This window comes from Eumetopias jubatus, unplaced genomic scaffold (genome assembly GCF_037043125.1).
Source record: "Eumetopias jubatus isolate StellerSeaLion01/CBP00866 unplaced genomic scaffold, mEumJub1_p1.0 scaffold_3, whole genome shotgun sequence".
NCBI classification, from domain to species: domain Eukaryota; kingdom Metazoa; phylum Chordata; class Mammalia; order Carnivora; family Otariidae; genus Eumetopias; species Eumetopias jubatus.
The window spans coordinates 32,982,836-32,997,025 of NW_028274809.1; the positions used below are offsets into that span (position 1 = coordinate 32,982,836).

General features: G+C 38.5%; 1 non-coding gene across 1 annotated transcript; it reads left to right on the plus strand.

The window, feature by feature from the left end:
* Positions 1 to 536: 536 nt before the first annotated feature.
* On the plus strand, positions 537 to 643 carry LOC114204177 (U6 spliceosomal RNA). The gene has a single exon (XR_003608133.1). It is a non-coding gene; the product is annotated as a U6 spliceosomal RNA (small nuclear RNA).
* Positions 644 to 14,190: the final 13,547 nt, after the last annotated feature.

The window sequence follows — 14,190 nt, forward strand, 5'->3', positions numbered from 1 at the left end:
CTCTCTCTGTCAAATAAATAAATGAAATCTTTAAAAAAAAAAAAAAAAGCACAACCTTGTCAAAGTCTCTTATTCTAAAGTCTGAGCACTGTTGGAAAAGAATAGAACTCTGAGATCAGGACGTTTGGTCAGTGCAAGACACAGCCCAAACCACAAGTTCCTCTGAACCTCACTATCTGTCCTCTTGTCAAGAAAGCTACCTTTTCTCACAGAAAAGTCTTTCAGAAACTTCTCTTGGGTCAGTTATATCACAAGGACCTGCCTATTATCCTGAAGAACTCCCCATTTCCTCTCGTTATCTCCAGGCCCATAAAGAAAATTAAACTCCTCATGACCCATGAAGAGAAATGCCTGTTCAGTTCCTACAGGAAATAACCTAACAGTGGCATTTCAAGAAAAAGAGGCTGCTGTTGGAGCACCCCCAGCAGAATGGAGGAATTTATTACCGACATTTTTACAATTGCCAGCACATTGTGATAATAAAAAGCAGAAGACAGTTAGTTGTTTTATTATTGCTTTAAAATTCTCTACATGCAGTGCTTGCTTCGGGAGCATGTATACTAACATTGGAAAGATACAGAGAAAATTAACATGGCCCTTGAGCAAGGATGACACTCAAATTCGTGAAGTGTTCCATATTTTAAAAAATAATAAAATAAAATTCTCTACACACAGTGCACCCCCTTTTGTCTGAACCTGGGGCAGAACACTGGCTTATACATCAGACAAAGGGTAAGATCGTGTGTCAGAGAGAACCTAGGAAGCATGTACTGGGGTGGATTCTAGGCATATCTGTTTAAAAAGAATAAAACGGGCATCTGACTGGCTCACTCAGAAGAGCATGCAACTCTTGATCTCAGGGTCGTGAGTTTGAGCCTCACGTTGGGTGTAGAGATTACTTAAATAATCTTAATCTTAAATTCTTTTTAAGTAAAAACTTAAAAAAAAAGAAAATATAAAGGCTAATAAGGGCCAAATATATTTATATAGTTTCATTCATTCAGGATTTGAGATTTTAGTGTTAGATCGAGCACCTGATATTAGATCTGAATGTGCTTATTTGGTTAACTGAAGCCTGGTCTCAGTACCGGCCAAGACATTCTAGTTGAGATGCCAGATATATCCTGGCATACTGTTTTACAGGGGTCAGCAAACTACAGATTGTGGGGCCCCATCTATTTTTCTAAATCAAGTTTTATGGGAAGACACTATGCTCATTTATTCATGTATTGTCTATGGCTGCTTTCATGCTACAATGGCAGAATTGAGTCGTTGCGACCGGGACCATATGGCTCTCAAAGCCTAAAATATTTTATTATCTGGTTCTTTATAGGAAAAGGCTTATGGGCTCCTGCTGTAGAGGGAAGAAGTCTACAGATTTAGGGAGATGGGGATGTTGGTATGGGTTTTGTTGACATGTCCAAATACTTAAAACTCACAAAGGAAGTTAACAAACTGTTACATAAATGATATTCTATCTTTCTGCCCTAAAAATATACCTTCATAATGACAAAATTAAAACATATGTAAAGCTATGGTTTTTATGATTGAAAGTCAATAAACTAACAAAAACAGGGCGCCTGGGTGGCTCAGTTGGTTAAGCGACTGCCTTCGGCTCAGTTCATGATCCTGGAGTCCTGGGATCGAGTCCCACATCAGGCTCCCTGCTCAGCAGGGAGTCTGCTTCTCCCTCTGACCCTCTTCCCTCTCGTGCTCTCTATCTCTCATTCTCTCTCTCTCAAATAAATAAATAAAAAATCTTTAAAAAAAATAAAAATAAACTAACAAAAACAGCTGAACTTAACTATTGCACATGTCTGCGTGTTCTATAATGGTCTAGTGTGTTTGGGCAAAAAACAAAATGTAGAAACATAATTCATAAATTATTCCATAAAATTAATTTTCTTCCCTTCATTTCAGAAATTTCCATATTTTTATAATCAAGATTTTCACATCTTTTATGTTCTATTGGCACTAATTCCAAATTAGCCTGCCTTGGGTCATAGTATTTCTTGGATAAGTTTTTTTTAAATAATCTTTTCAGGTTTATTGAGGCATAATTCATATAAAGGATAGTTTTTAAATTCGTTTATTTGTTTATTTTAAAATTTTATTTATTTGACAGAGAGCGAGCCAGAGAGCATAAATGAGGGGAATGGCAGAGGGAGTGGGAGAAGCAGTCTTCCCCGCAGAGCAGGGAGCCCGATGCGGGGCTCAATCCCAGGCCCCTGGGATCATGACCTGAGCCGAAGACAGACGCTTAACGACTGAGCCATCCAGGTGCCCCTAATTCTTTTAAATTGGAGAAATTTTGCTCTGTTGAGTCAATAGCAACTGGATTTATCAATACAATTTTATTTTATTTTTAAAAATATTTTATTTATTCATTTGAGAGAGAGAGAGTGTGAGGGAGCATAAGCGGGGAGAGTCAGAGGGAGAAGCAGACTCCCCACTGAGCTGGGAGCCTGACATGGGGCTCGATCCCAGGACCTGGAGATCATGACCTGAGCTGAAGGCAGATGCTTAATCGACTGAGCCACCCAGGCGCCCCTAATACTTTTTTTGAATGGATTCATGATATGTGGATATTTTTCAAGCACGGGACCCAAAGTGGGTCTTTCTTGCTCTGGTCTACAGGTAGTACTGTCCATATAAAAGGATATTCAGTGGGTTCCCTAGCCCTCTGACTTCTGGTTAAGTTTGGCCAATCAGAAAGAGTAGCATAAGATAAGAGGATGACAGGAAAGTAAAGTCAAGATATTCATTCTCCTGGCTTTCATGTTGTGGACTCACCGTTGGCCACAGCTCCTGTCATAGGCCTTCTCCATGTAGATACCCTTTCTAGGAATTGGAGTTCTTCCTCTTGTCACTTCAGGCCCAGGATTGGTGACAGCTCACCTCTGTTGCTACTGATACCTTAAACCCTTCCCACATCTTCATAAATCTTTAAATTACTCAGTTTCAGGCGGTGCCTGAATGGGACAGTCGGTTAAGTGTGGGACTCTTGTTCTCGGCTCAGTCATGATCTCAGGGTCGTGAGATGCAGTCCGCACTCAGTGGGGAGTCTGCTCCCCCTCCCCCTCTGCCCCACGCACTCGCTTGCTCTCCCTCTCTCTCTAAAATAAATTTTTTTTAAAAAAATAAATTACCCAATTTCAATATGCCATCTGTTTCCTGCTTGGACTTTCATCCACGTGGTAATTATTATCCCCATTAACTTACCTGTTGGGTGGGTGCCAAATTTTTTCTCATTTCTAATGAATAAGGGCAATCAGATACAGTTTGCCTTTCCCTAGTAGAGACAGCATTATACCTTTAGTGTTTTATCCTAGGGCTATGTCTGTCCTCCTCTGTGACATAGTAAAATAGTTTCTTTATTATGAAATTCCATACATCTTGTTCATTATTTTGATGACATTATACTACTGGGACCTAGGGAGCATGAAGTAGAAATTTCCTGGATGCCTAAGTAAAATAATGCATGCCAGAAGGTGGGAGATAAATCTCACAAAAATTATTTAGGAGTCTGTCATACTGATAAAGTTTCTAGAGTTCCAGTGGTATAGGGTTGTTGCACATGGCATCAGCAGATTCTGAGATGGAGTTTAAGATGCAAGAAAGAAATGCAACTCTGATGCAGGCCCAGCAACTGCCTGGCCAAACTAGTGAGGAGTTCTGGAATGAGAATTACCCATGAGGGTTAGATATTGCTGGGCCTTTTTTAAAGCACCCACCTTGCTCTCTTCCTGAGGGAAAACTTAATAGGGAAAAGTTAGCCTCTGCACTTTGTCTAAGGGCCACCACTGATACTCATAATCTTTCTCTTCTAACCCTGCTAGATTTCCTTTACTCAGCTACCAAGTCCCAGGGCTTGTTTGGTGGTGGTTAGTTTTTTTTTTTTTAAGTTTTTATTTAAATTCCAGTTAGTTAACATACAGTGTAATATTAGTTCCAGGTGTACAATATAGTGATTCAACCCTGACATGCATCACCCAGTCCTCATCACAGCAAGTGCGCTCCTTAATCCCCATCACCTATTTCACTCATCCCCCCACTCACCTCCCCTCTTGGTAACCATCAGTTTGTTCTCTATAGTTAAGAGTCTTTCTGGGGCTTCTGGGTGGCACAGTCAGTTAAGTGTCGAACTCTTGGTTTTGGTCAGTTTGTGATCTCAGGGTTGTAGGATGGAGCTCTGCGTCACTCAGCATGAAGTCTGCTTGGGACTCTCTGCCTCTCCCCTCCACGTGTGCTCTCTCTCTCTCTCTCAAATAAATAAAAATAAATCTTAAAAAAAAAGTCTGATTCTTAGTTTGCCTCTTTTCTCTTTGCCCGTTTGTTTCATTTCTTAAATTCCACATATGAGTGAAATCATATAGTATTTGTCTTTCTCTGACTTACTTCGCTTAGCATAATACTCTCTAGCTCCATCTATGTTGTTGCAAATGGCAAGATTTCATTCTTCTTAATGACTAATATTCCATTATATATATTCCATTATATATATAATATTCCATTATATATATAACACATCCTTATCCATTCATCAGTTGATGGATACTTGGGCTGTTTCCATAATTTGGCTGTTGTAGATACTGCTGCTATAAACCCCGGGGTACATGTAATGCTTTAAATTGGTATTTTTGTATTCTTTGGTAAATAGTGTGTGATTGCTAGTAGTGTTATCACTGGATCATAGGTAGTTCTATTTTTAACTTTTTGAGGAACCTTCATACTGTTTTCCAGAGTGGCTGCACTAGTTTGCATTCCCATGCTTGGTGGTTAGTCTTAAAGAATGACTGAATTATTCTGAACTGCCTGAGCCTCTGGTAACCATATACTTTTCAGGCTATAATTTCTCTGTCCATTTGCAGTCACAATTGAGCAAAGGAGTCCAAGTAATGCCCAAATAGATCACCTGGATTCTACACATATTTCTTCCTGTCTCCCCATTATGGAATGCCAGCTGTAACTCTTCCTAATCTGGATCAGTTACTCCTCACAAGATAGTGACTTCTTGGCTGGTAGTCCCTGAACAAGGAAACCAAAATTAAAAGGAAAAAAGAAAAGGAAACCAAAGTGTCCAGCACCAGAACCAAGGGGGTTCTTTGGTCCAAGGTGATGTTATGTGGGATCCCTTGCCAGTGAATCACATACTCCATGGCCTTTAAAACAATGGTGCTGCCTGAAGTCCTGTAGACAGAAAAGGTAAAAATATATAAAATACATGTCTGTTCCTATGAGAATGCATCTCTAGCTCTTCCAGAATTGAAAGGACCTAAAATAACTAACTTGCCAGCAAGTGGCCCATTGAGCTCTTTGAGGAATGATATTGAGTGCATTGATCTTTGTTGCTGATAAGTTGGACATTCAGTGGTGGCAATAGCTAGACCAGCCTTGGTAAATGGAGAGTTCATGCTGTTGAACCCATGTATAGCCTCCATTTCTGTCATTGTGGCTACTTCTTTCATGTACCCATTGTGCCAATGCTGGAGTGGCCAATGCATAGGCTACCTGACTTTAACTGGAATGGTTGTTTTGTCCACTTGATTGTTTAATGCCTCTTTCATGGTGGGTGTGCTCGTAGTGTTAATATGTGACTCAAAGATTTTAACACTTCTTTCCCACTCCCATGTGTCCATCTACATACCTCTAACGCAGACATTTTTGTCCTCAATCTTAAAATCTTGCCCCATCCATGCCTCTAACCAGCTGGCTAGGCCTTTCATCGCTGCCCATGATTCCATATCTATTCAATCCTAAGGCGTCTTCTCTTTCTACACAAAGTGAATGACAAGGTGCACCACTGAAGATCTGCTCATTGAGATGGTTTTCCCTTGCCATTCTTTCAAGACCACCCATAAGTAAGGCTTCAATTCACCTGCTACCCATTTTTGGCTTTAGCCATATACTGAGCCATCTCATCTGTAAATCAGGCTGAGGCTTTTTATTCCTCCTCCATCTGGTCATACAGGATCACCTATAAAATAAAATGCAGCTGAGGAAGGGGCACGGGTACTACAGTAGTGGATACTTTGGGGATCAAGGCTACTTGCTCATGCAACTTGCCTCTGCCCTGTGGTCCTTAAGACCTGATGGTCTAACAAGACCTAAAATCGATGATGGGTAGTATTGGCACACTGAGTCTTTACAAGAAAGGTATTAACTGCCATTTTGTTCGGGACATATCTTTTCAATGATGTTTGTACAGCAACAACATTAGAAGGTAAAGATAGTCTTCCTTTGGAATAGAAGGCAGGTTTGCTTACTTATTAGTGTAAGTCTCCTTCCAGGGCAAAGGTCAGACAGGTTTTCTGGCAGCTCATTATAAAAGATTCAACTTTCCTAAACTCAGATTCTTCAGCTGTAACATAAGATTGTGAAATGTATTCTTATGATTTCATCTAGTTTACAGTTGTAGGTTTGACATTTAGGTCTATCATTCACTTCAAGTTAATTTGTAAGGTAAAGGTGAGAGATTTTTTATTCCATATGGATAACTAGTTCCAGCACCATCTGTTGAAAAGACTTCTTTTCCCCACTGAATAATTTTGACACATTTGTAGACAACTAATTCATCATATTATATATGGATATATCTAAAGGGCTTCTATATTATTCCATTCATCTACATGGTTTTTTTTATTTTAAGATTTATTTATGGGTGCCTGGGTGGCTGAGTCAGTTAAGCGGCTGCCTTCAGCTCAGGTCATGATCCCAGGGTCTTGGGTTCAAGTCCCACATCAGGCTCCTTGCTCAGTGGGGAGCCTGCTTCTCCCTCTGCCACCCCCCCTGCTTGTACTCTGTCAAATAAATAAAATCTTTAAAAAAAGAGAGATTTATTTTAGAGAGAGAGCGGGAGGGAGGGGCAGAGGGAGAGAGAGAATCCTCAAGCAGACTCCCCACTGAGTGTGGAGCCCGACACATAGCTCGATCTCAGGACCATAAGATCATCACCTGAGCCGAAATCAAGAGTTGGCCACTCAACCAACTGAGCCACCCAGGTGCTCCTCTACATGTCTATATTTATGCTAATACTACAATGTCTAGATTACCATAGTGCTATAGTAAATCTTGAAATCAGAGAGTATAAGTCTTCCAACTTTGTTCTTTTTCAAATTGTTCTGGCTATTCTGGGTCCTTTGCATTTCCCTATAAAATTTACAATAGGTTTTTCAGTTTCTTCAAATCTACATTGATTTAAATTCTCTTCAAATTTTCTAGTCATATAGTTTCAGTGTACATGTCCTACAAATATTTTATTGTGTTGATCCCTAAGTATGTCATACTTTCCATGCTATTGTAAATTGTCTTTTTGAACTTTAATTCTTCATTACTAGTATATAGGAATACAACCCATTTTTTAATATCATCCTTGATCCTGTGACTTTGCTAGGCTCAATCATTCTTGTAGTTTGTGTAGAAATCTTAGGATTTTTATACATATACATTATGTTAACTGCAGAAGAGGATACTTTTACTGTTTCCTTCCCAAAATGTATACTGTTTTTTGTTTCTTTTTTCCTGCCTTGTTGCAGTAGCTAGCACTTCCAGTAAAATGTTGAACACAAGTAGTGAGAGTGGGTATTCTTGCCATGTTCCTGATCTTAGGGAGACATAATTCAGTCTTTTACCATTAAATATTATGTTATATATTTTTTCATAAATATTTCATTAAGAAGTCTATTTAGTCTGCTGAGAATTTTTGAACAGGCGACTTTAAATCTTAGTGCAATCTTAAATTGATGAGATGAACCACACTTGGGGAGGATGTTATCTTTTTTGCACATTGCTAGAATTGATCTTCTAATATTCTCTTAAGGATTTTTGTGTCTTTGTTCATGATAGATAATGAACAAATTTTTAAATTTTTGTTCTATGTGGCTGAGAGTTGGGGATAGGATTACATGTCTTTCAATATTTTTATTTCTCTATTGCGTGCAGGATCCTAAATCCTAAATTTCCCTTTTTTTTTCTTCACCGTTCAATCTCCAGAGTGACCGCATTTTCATACTCAAGAAGCAGTAACTTCTGAGATTGCTACATCAACTTTCACACACTAAGTCCAGTTTTTTGTATACAGTATTCTGATCCACTGAAATTCTTTTTCACTATTGTTGCACTTTGGATGAGCTTTCTCTTTCTGTCAGTCTTTTTTTAAAAGATTTTATTTGTTTCACAGAGAGATAGAGCACAAGCAGGCAAGCAGCAGGCAGAGGCAGAGGGAGAAGCAGACTCCCTGCCGAGGGGGAAGTCCGACGCAGGACTCGATCCCAGGACCCTGGGACCTAAGCCGAAGGCAGACCCTTAACTGACTGAGCCACCCAGGTGCCCTTTCCTGGAGTCTTGTTTTTAGCCCAATCCTAGGTCCTCTAATTACCTACTCTCTCTCAATTTTTCTGGACTCTTTGTTCTCCACAAAGGATTACTGTAGAGACTTAAGAGATGACTCTGCTGAAATTTGTTTTTAAATTTCTATTTTTAAGGAACTTGAAGTTTGTAGTGTTGTCTTCTAGGTATCTTGAAGTCATGGGCTTTTTGAGGTTTTATTTGTTCTTTTTTAACTGTGTGGTTTTTTGGAGGGCATGTGGAGAGATTTGGATTTTGGATATCTATCATTATCTTAGGCACTCTGTAATCCAGATTCAGCCATTTGGGTCTGCTTTACTATTCATCCATTAATTTTCTATTTTCCAAAAATTTTTAAAGAGTTTATTTTTAAGCAATATACACCCAACATGGTGCTTGAATTTACAACCCTGAAATCAAGAGTTGCATGCTCCACCAACTGAGCTGGCCAAATGGCTCCACTTGCCAATATTTATTGCTTATCTTCTCTATTTTCTTTTCGCCCTTGTTGGCTTATGCCTTTACTATTGTTCTGAGAGAATTTTAATATGGAGCAAAACTAAATAGTTACTTATATTCAATCTATCATCCCTAAAGTGTGTAGTCTTTCCAAAGATCTGTGCAAACAGAAACAACTATGGCAAATGTTAAATGATAACAGCTCCTTTTAGTTGATCACTATTTTACTTACTTCAGATTCCAAAAACCTAGAAGTAAAATAGTTTGTATCATTTATATTTTTTAAAGATTATTTGAGTGAGAGAGAGCAAGAGTAGGGGAAAGAGCAGAGGGAGAGAATCCTCAAGCAGACTCTTACTGACTGTGGAGCCTGATGTGGGGCTTGATCTCATGACCCATGAGATCATGACCTGAACCAAAACCAGAAGTTGGATGCTTAACCAACTGAGCCACCCAGGCATCCCAAATAGCTCGTATCTTTTAAAATACTGAAAATTAAATTCTGCCTTTTGGATACTGATAGAACTGATTTTCTGGGGTGTCTGGGTGGCTCAGTCAGTTAAGTGTCTGCCTTTGGCTCAGGTCATGATCCCAGGGTCCTGGAATCAATCCCCGCATCAGGAGCCTGGTTCTCCCTCTCCCTCTGCCTGTTGCTTCCTTTGCTTGTGCTCTCTCTCTCTCTCTCTGCCAAATAAATAAATAAATAAAATCTTTAAAAAAAACCTCAGATTTTAACAAACACCTTTTCACGCTGGTTAACTTGCTGGCTTACCAGCTAAAAAAAAGTATTTCATAAGTGATACACATTCCCATTTCGTATCTCCATTTTACTGTGTAAGAACGCTAATTGCGAAGTTAAAGTAGTTATATAATTTTGTAAGGAAATAATTTGGCTCAGGTAGCAAAAGAGGAAAGAATGCAAACTGGTTTGTACTATTGGCTTTTTGTGTTCATTACAGTGTCAGGCTGAATAATGGCACCCAAATACGTCCACATCCTAATCTCTGGAATTTGTGAATGTTATCTTACATGGTAAAATAAAGTCAACTTTGTAGAGGCAATTATGCTAAGAATCTTGAAATGGGGAAGATCAATTTGGATTATCCATGTGAGCTCAATATAATCACAATAGGCCTAATAGGAAGGATGCAGGAAGAGTCAGAAGCAGAGAAGGTGGCAATGAGATGAATGCAAGCAGAGGTTAAGGTGATACGCTTTCAAGATGGAGAAAGTGACCATAAACCAAGGGACACAGACGACCACAAGACGCTAAAAAAGACAAGGAAACGGATTTTCCCCACAGAGCCTCCAGAAATCAGCCCTGCTGACATTTAGACCTTAGCTCAGTGAATTTGATTTCAAATTTCTGACCTCCAGAATTGTAAGAGGGAATTTATGTCATTTTAAACCACTAAATTTGTGCTAATTGTTACAGCAGCAACAGGAATGTGGTATAATCACCTTTTAAATGAAATGACATAAAGGGAGAAGAAGCAAGTTATCTAATGTTGTGATCAATAATATCCATCAGTTAAATACTATTTTATAGTAAAAGTAATTAGATTCAGGGTATCAGCTCTTCACTTCAAAGAAACTTACTTTGCCCCTCTTATTAAGATTACTCCTTGCCAAGTATAGAGATTTCTCTTGTTAAAGATAATCTAAGCACTGAGCTCCTTGAATAAGATTTGTCTCTGTATTTTAAATTGTTTCCATAGCATATGTATCATATAGTCCCTTGTTTAATAATTTATAATTTATTAACCTTTTAGTACATTTTTATGAACCCCATACTTGTTACCCAACATTTAAACATATGTAGCAATAATCTGGATCCTTATAACCAATATGTCAATTGGCCTTTCATTAAAGTGAAATTAAAATTGTTTTACAATGGTGTATTTCCTTTTTAAAAAAATTTTTGGTTTATGATCTTATGAATCACAACTTACCTAACAACCATCCTGCTACATCTCATCATTCTTCAGATGACTGTCTATGTCTGCTCTGATTAACAATATGCCAGGCTTACAATTTACATTCACAGGGCAATGATCCCTGATTTCCTTGTTCTGATTTTTCTTTTTTAGATTTTATTTATTTGACAGAGAGAGAGCGAGCACAAGCAGGGCAAGCGGCAGGCAGAGGGACAGGGAGAAGCAGGTTCGCCACCGAGCAGGGAGCTGGATGGGGGGCTTGATCCCAGGACGCTGGGATCATGACCTGAGCCAAAGGCAGCTGCTTAACCAACTGAGCCAACCAAGCACCCCAAGAATGAAGGTTGTCTTAAGAAAAAAAAAACACTAGAAATTAATATACTGCTTCGTATGGTGTTATGGATGGATTTCACAAAAGCAAGGCAGTCTTAATTAAGCCTTTTACTGACCTGGCTTTGTCCTGTGATGGTGAAATCTCACCAGATATGGGAATTAAATAATTTAGTTTACACAAAGTGCTTATAAAATGTTGCCTATAATTAGTTTATATCCAGAACCAATAGGAAATGGATAGCACATGGCCAGAAGAGAAAAGTGAACATAACACAGCAAGGAAGCAATCCCTGAACTACACTGAATATGCTGTGGTGGTTAGAAGCCTAACTCTGGAGACAGACTGTCCAGATGTTCCACTGTGCCTCAGTTTCTCCATCTGGAAAGTGGGAATTATCATTAGTATCTACCTCACAGGGCTGTTGTGACGATTACAGGAGTTAATTTGGGAAGTGTGTCGCGCAGAGCCTAGCACATAGTAAGCATTACATAAATGTTAGCTTCTACCCATCTTTAGTGTTGCCAAAGAAAAATGATATTCGCATATTCACCTGAGTTCTTGCAGGTGACTTACACCACCACACATGCTGACAATCACACTAAATATCACACCGTTTTCTGTTCTCATTTCCTAGTACTAAGGTCACTGTGCTTTCCAAAATCGGTAGACTGGTATTTTACAGCATGGGAGGTGGGAATACATCCATCACCCAAATTGGACAGGAATCACATCTGCATCCAACTTCATTTCCTTTAGTAGAGTCATGCGTATTCCCATACATCTTCCTTGGCTCTGTAATACAGGCTTCCGAATGAACGAAAGTGTTCTTTCAGGTAATACATTTCCCAAAGAATGTCTCTGTTGATTCTGAGACTTTGGGATTGAAAGATCTTTTCAGAATCCAGAATTGAATTAGGCTTTGTCTTTCTTTTCCATTATTTTTATTCACTGCATTCTTGAATAATGCCAAATACGTGCTAGAAAAGCGCTTCTGGATGATGACTATATTTTTGCTGCAATTAAACTTATCCATATAAATTAATGATGATTTGTAATCAGAAAAAAAAAATCAAGATGGCAAGAACACCTCCCTGAAAGTTGGATTCTTTCAATCTATTTTGTCTCTGATAAATGTGATTAGTTTGGTTCGCTTTTGCGGAGGATTGCTTTTCTAGAAGAGGCGCCATGAGTCAAAATTATGTAAGCTGGAAACTATTTTTCTACAGATTTAAAGTCACACTAGGGTATTAAATTCCTAATCAAATGTTCAATGTCTAACTTTTTATTAAAACAGAACTAAAAACTGTATTTAGTCAATTAGGAAATATATACCTAATATATGCTACAAAATATTTAATGTCATGTACCAAATTTTATCTTCAGCATAATTTCTGCCTTCCTTCATTGCATAAATCTAAAGGTGAAAGAATACCTTCATTGAATTCAGAAGGGCTCTTTCTTTCCTACATTTTATTTTGAAACAATTTTAGACTTACAAAAAAGTTGCAAAAATATGATTTGTATCCCTTTCATTTAGCTTCTCCTGATCTTATTCTTTTACATAACTACAGTACAATTGTTAAAACCAGAAAATTAACATTAACATGATAAGACTAAGTAACCTCCAGATCTTATTTTAATCTTACCTGTTGTTCTACTATTGTTTTTCTGGTCTGGGATCCAGTTTAGGATCCCACATTATATTTGATTGCCCTGTCTCCTAGTCTCTTCAGTTTGGGACAGCTCCTCAGTCTTTTGTGAACAGGATAGGCCAGTTATTTTGCAGACTATCTCTCAGTTAGAATTTGTCTAATTTTTTTTCTCACAATTAGTTGAGATTATGCATTTTTGGCAAGAACCCCACAGAAGTTCAACCATCTCAGTGCATCCCAGCAAGAGGTAGATGATATCTGTTTTATCATGGTGAGGTTGATTTTGATCCCTTGGTCACAGGGATGTCTGCCTTGTTTCTACTCTAGAAAGTTACTATTTTCCACTTATAATTAAGAATATCTTGAGGGGGATATATTTTAAAATTATACATATACCTGTTTCTCATGATAGCTGCAACCACTAATTTTGGCATCCATGGATGACACCTGTTTCAACTGTTATAGTGGAGTTTGAGAAAGAGTGATTTTTCTATTTCCATCATTCATTCTACATTTTTAAATTGGTATTCCACTGTAAGGAAGTACAGTCTTTTCTCTCTCTTATTATTCTTCAGTTATTTATCTACATTAATATAGACCCTTGGATATTTATTTTATGCTATGGGTCATTTATTATTTTGTTGGTGGTGTCATTATTTATTTTGTCGTTCACAGTGTCTCATATTTGGCCATAGGGAGCTCCAGAAGGGCATAAGTGTTTCACAACTGTCTCTAAGGAGACTTACAGAAGAAACCTAAAGCCACTTGAGGGCTTTTGAAAAAACTGCTCAGAAGATGTGTTTTGTCATTCTCTTATTCATTGTACAAATTTCCTGTAGCAAGCACTGTATTAAAGATGAAGCTTTGGACTCTGTTCAAAGCTGCCTGATGAACATTCACTTATGTGTTTACCGCCATAGATCCAAGAAGTATTAATGCGGGTAAATAATCCTTTGGAGTTTCTCCATTCTAACATACAAAATCACTTTCACCCGTTTTGGGAAGTCAAATTCTCCTAGATGAAGGAGTGTCCAATAACACTTCTTGTTCTTCTCTCCAAGGTATCATTATAAGCTCCTCCCCAAAGGGAAGGAGCACCACCAATCTGATTAGAGACTGAATACTGATTGGACTGTGTTTTACTACTGGGCAAGCTCACTGTGCCTCATGAAAAACACAGCTGCACCCTGCTTCTTCCCTTGCTGCTCCGGTGGTGTGAGCTAGTCTGCAAGGCTTGCCTCTGGAGCAAGACCTCTCTCAGGTCTATTCTTTTCTATTCTAGATAACCACAGACTCTGCCTTTCTATTGTCGAGGAGAAATGAAACAAAAGCTTTGCTGGAGCTTCCCAGCCTAAGCCACATTCAAAGATACAGCTTTTTACTGGAAACCCCTGTTCTGGAGAGTATTCGGTGCTTATTCCTCTGTTAATAAGCAGTACTTTGTCTTTCTTTGGGCAATTGT